A 5285-nucleotide genomic window follows, 5' to 3' on the forward strand; every position below is an offset into this window, starting at 1 on the left:
GCATCATCATCAGCAGCAGCAACAACATTAGCAGGATTAGTAGAAGGAGGAGGGGGAGTTGGAGTTTATGGCAGCAGCGTGCATGGGAATGCCGTTGATAATTTTGTTGCGGCTGCAGTCGTGACATACCTGTACAGGAACCCGGTAACGGGAACCAGCTCTCGTACGCCGGCGGTGGACCGGGAAAGAGTTTCCTTTTCTGTTTAAGGCGCCGTGACCCTGGAAGCCATTCGCCGGAAGAAAGGGTGCTTGTAAAACGGTTAGCCGTAGAGCGCCGCGGTTCTTGCGGCATCCCGTGCTCCACTGCCGGTCCTTGAAAACGCGAGGGAAGGTAACTGAGGTAGAGCAGACTTTTCCTCCCAATAAAGTCGGCTGCGCCTAGTCTCGGGCCAGCACGTATCAATATCCGCATCTGGTCTCCAAGGTAAGAAGCCTCTGGACGATAGATCAATGTAGGTAAGGGAAGTGGGAAAGTTAGATCCGTAACTTGGGACAAGGATTGGCTCTGAGGGTTGAGCCAGTCGGGCCTGTGCAGGAAGCGGGCCTGGGTTCAGGCGGAGGACTGGACAAGGTGAAAGATGTTGTGGTGGTGGTGTTGGACGTGATGTTGTTGTCGTCAAGTCCTCTGCATCATCATAGCAAAGCTCTTCTTCCTCACCCACCATCCATTGTTGGCACACATCTGTGTTGCCCCTGCAAGGTGCTTCTTTTTCTTCTTCTTCTGTGCTGCTGTTGTTGATGTAACATGGTATTATTAACATACGTGCAGGCAGGGTCGTAGTCGTCGTCGTTGACGCAGGCAAGCAAGGCATTAGTAATGTGTAGGCGTCTTTGGGTGGCTAAGGTGAAGGGGTGTGGAATTTTGTGATGTACGGCTTGTCACTCATAATAATGATAAACAACAACCAGCATTTACCGCTACAGCGACAACTCTGAATCCAGTTCGGACCGGCGTATCTCTGATGACCCTTCCGTGGAGCGCACCAGGCTGCGTGGTCGTGTTCTCACGATGGTGGCTGGGACTTGGTTCCGTGGACTTACTACTACTACCATTTCCAATTTGGTTGATTGTGGGTTGATGGACTATAACAATTGCCTTTTGGGTTCACTTTAGTCCCACCTCGGCTGGCATCAAGCAATCAGCTCAGAACTGGCACGGACAAGGGGAATCCTACTGTCTAATTAAAACAAAGCATTGCGATGGTTGTAATGGATGTTGACGCAATGTGATTTCTGCCCAGTGCTCTGAATGTCAAAGTGAAGAGATTCAACCAAGCGCGGGTAAACGGCAGGAGTAACTATGACTCTGACGAGGGAATCGCAAGGGTGAAGGAGACCGGTGTAGGGGTTAAGTTGGGGGACCAAACAGTGTCAGCATTGGCTTTTGCCGATGATTTGGTTCTGGTTGCGTAGACGCCCACTGGCTTGCAGAAGGCAATTTACGTGATGGCTGCGACCCTCGCGGGGGCATGGGCTTCAGGTCAACCCAGGGAAGTGTCGTACCCTCAGCATGGAGGTCGACGATAAGCGCAAGACTTGGTACGTCAATAAGAACAGGGCGTTCCAAGTCTTGGAGAGCGCTGTCGGATCCATGAGTGCTGAGGACGAATACAAGTACCTCTGGATTCTTGTCGGGGCCGGGGGTCGGCGTAAGTCATACGGGGCTTTGCTAGAAGAGGGGCTACGAAACATCACCAGAGGCCCTCTAAAACCTCAACAACGGATTACGTTGCTTGTGGAGCATCTGATGCCCAAGCTCATGCATCGACTAGTGCTGGGGGAAGTATATGACTCAGTTAGCACGCATGGACAGGCAAGTGCGAGTGGCGGTTCGCCGCTGGCTGCGCCTAGCCCATGACGTGCCCTGTGCATTCTTCCACTCGGCAACTGGAGATGGTGGGCTGGGTATACCAGACTTTGTTTCAACCGTCCGGCAAAATAACCAAGCGCGGTTCGACCGACCCAGTGATTCAGGCGGTTGTCCGGGAGCCTGCAGTGTTGAGCAAGCTGCAGCGCTGGTCTGGACCCGCATGCATTGCTGGTCGACAGGCTGGTAGTAAATCCGAACGCCAGCAGGTATGGAGGGCTAACCTCGTCAGCACCGTCGACGGTGCAGCTCTCGCTCCATCTGCCGCTGTGCCTCAGGTGAGCAGATGGGTGAATAGCAGGAACCGTTTCCTGTCAGGCGCTGATTATGTGAGGGCTGTCCAAGTGCGGATAGGCGCATTACCCACCCCTGCCAGGGCGTCTAGAGGCCGGCCCGAGATCAACGGCCTCTGTGACACCTGTCAGAAGCCAGGTACGCTCGGGCACATCGCACAGATGTGCCCTCGTACACATGGCGGGAGGGTAAAACGACACGACAACATCTGTGCCTATTTGGCTGGGCGACTGAGACAAAGGGGGTTATGAGGTGTCCTGCGAGCCGCGCATTCCGATTGTGGGGTCCTTTCGGAAGAACATCGTCGCTTCCAAAGGCGCAGAGGCCTACATATTTGACACACAGGTCTCTGGGGTTCACTTCCCGCTTTCAGGTGTACACCATCATAAGTGCAGCTACTACGGTACCCCGGAAGTCTTACAAGGCGTACGGGAATACACCGGGAAAGACACCGTGCACGTAACATCGGCCACCTTAAGTTGGCGAGGTGCATGGTGTCAAGAAAGCGCGAGTGCTCTCAGAGGGTTAGGGCTGACATACCGGTACCTTGAGATGTGCACGGTCAAAGCCCTAACCTGGACTCACAGGATTGTTGTCCCAGAGCACCGGTTAAAAATCGGAACGGGACTGCCCAAAAACGCCACAAGAAGCGCTCCGTAAATTTGCGCTCCTTACCTCTCAGGTTAGCGCGCACAGAGTGTCGGAGGGCAAAAGTGGCGTGGGATTGCGCTCCGTGACCTTCCGCCGCTTACCTCTCAGGTTAGCGCGCACAGAGTGTCGGAGGGCAAAAGTGGCGTGGGATTGCGCTCCGTCACCTTCCGCCGCTTACCTCTCAGGTTAGCGCGCACCGAGTGTCGGAGGGCAAAAGTGGCGTGGGATTGCGCTCCGTCACCTTCCGCCGCTTACCTCTCAGGTTAGCGCGCACCGAGTGTCGGAGGGCAAAAGTGGCGTGGGATTGCGCTCCGTCACCTTCCGCCGCTTACCTCTCAGGTTAGCGCGCACCGAGTGTCGGAGGGCAAAAGTGGCGTGGGATTGCGCTCCGTCACCTTCCGCCGCTTACCTCTCAGGTTAGCGCGCACCGAGTGTCGGAGGGCAAAAGTGGCGTGGGATTGCGCTCCGTCACCTTCCGCCGCTTACCTCTCAGGTTAGCGCGCACCGAGTGTCGGAGGGCAAAAGTGGCGTGGGATTGCGCTCCGTCACCTTCCGCCGCTTACCTCTCAGGTTAGCGCGCACCGAGTGTCGGAGGGCAAAAGTGGCGTGGGATTGCGCTCCGTCACCTTCCGCCGCTTACCTCTCAGGTTAGCGCGCACCGAGTGTCGGAGGGCAAAAGTGGCGTGGGATTGCGCTCCGTCACCTTCCGCCGCTTACCTCTCAGGTTAGCGCGCACCGAGTGTCGGAGGGCAAAAGTGGCGTGGGATTGCGCTCCGTCACCTTCCGCCGCTTACCTCTCAGGTTAGCGCGCACAGAGGTGTCGGAGGGCAAAAGTGGCGTGGGATTGCGCTCCGTCACCTTCCGCCGCTTACCTCTCAGGTTAGCGCGCACCGAGTGTCGGAGGGCAAAAGTGGCGTGGGATTGCGCTCCGTCACCTTCCGCCGCTTACCTCTCAGGTTAGCGCGCACCGAGTGTCGGAGGGCAAAAGTGGCGTGGGATTGCGCTCCGTCACCTTCCGCCGCTTACCTCTCAGGTTAGCGCGCACCGAGTGTCGGAGGGCAAAAGTGGCGTGGGATTGCGCTCCGTCACCTTCCGCCGCTTACCTCTCAGGTTAGCGCGCACCGAGTGTCGGAGGGCAAAAGTGGCGTGGGATTGCGCTCCGTCACCTTCCGCCGCTTACCTCTCAGGTTAGCGCGCACCGAGTGTCGGAGGGCAAAAGTGGCGTGGGATTGCGCTCCGTCACCTTCCGCCGCTTACCTCTCAGGTTAGCGCGCACCGAGTGTCGGAGGGCAAAAGTGGCGTGGGATTGCGCTCCGTCACCTTCCGCCGCTTACCTCTCAGGTTAGCGCGCACCGAGTGTCGGAGGGCAAAAGTGGCGTGGGATTGCGCTCCGTCACCTTCCGCCGCTTACCTCTCAGGTTAGCGCGCACCGAGTGTCGGAGGGCAAAAGTGGCGTGGGATTGCGCTCCGTCACCTTCCGCCGCTTACCTCTCAGGTTAGCGCGCACAGAGTGTCGGAGGGCAAAAGTGGCGTGGGATTGCGCTCCGTCACCTTCCGCCGCTTACCTCTCAGGTTAGCGCGCACAGAGTGTCGGAGGGCAAAAGTGGCGTGGGATTGCGCTCCGTCACCTTCCGCCGCTTACCTCTCAGGTTAGCGCGCACAGAGTGTCGGAGGGCAAAAGTGGCGTGGGATTGCGCTCCGTCACCTTCCGCCGCTTACCTCTCAGGTTAGCGCGCACAGAGTGTCGGAGGGCAAAAGTGGCGTGGGATTGCGCTCCGTCACCTTCCGCCGCTTACCTCTCAGGTTAGCGCGCACAGAGTGTCGGAGGGCAAAAGTGGCGTGGGATTGCGCTCCGTCACCTTCCGCCGCTTACCTCTCAGGTTAGCGCGCACAGAGTGTCGGAGGGCAAAAGTGGCGTGGGATTGCGCTCCGTCACCTTCCGCCGCTTACCTCTCAGGTTAGCGCGCACAGAGTGTCGGAGGGCAAAAGTGGCGTGGGATTGCGCTCCGTCACCTTCCGCCGCTTACCTCTCAGGTTAGCGCGCACCGAGTGTCGGAGGGCAAAAGTGGCGTGGGATTGCGCTCCGTCACCTTCCGCCGCTTACCTCTCAGGTTAGCGCGCACGAGTGTCGGAGGGCAAAAGTGGCGTGGATTGCGCTCCGTCACCTTCCGCCGCTTACCTCTCAGGTTAGCGCGCACGAGTGTCGGAGGGCAAAAGTGGCGTGGGATTGCGCTCCGTCACCTTCCGCCGCTTACCTCTCAGGTTAGCGCGCACAGAGTGTCGGAGGGCAAAAGTGGCGTGGGATTGCGCTCCGTCACCTTCCGCCGCTTACCTCTCAGGTTAGCGCGCACCGAGTGTCGGAGGGCAAAAGTGGCGTGGGATTGCGCTCCGTCACCTTCCGCCGCTTACCTCTCAGGTTAGCGCGCACCGAGTGTCGGAGGGCAAAAGTGGCGTGGGATTGCGCTCCGTCACC

The sequence above is a fragment of the Panulirus ornatus genome, chromosome 19 (genome assembly GCF_036320965.1).
Source record: "Panulirus ornatus isolate Po-2019 chromosome 19, ASM3632096v1, whole genome shotgun sequence".
NCBI lineage: Eukaryota > Metazoa > Arthropoda > Malacostraca > Decapoda > Palinuridae > Panulirus > Panulirus ornatus.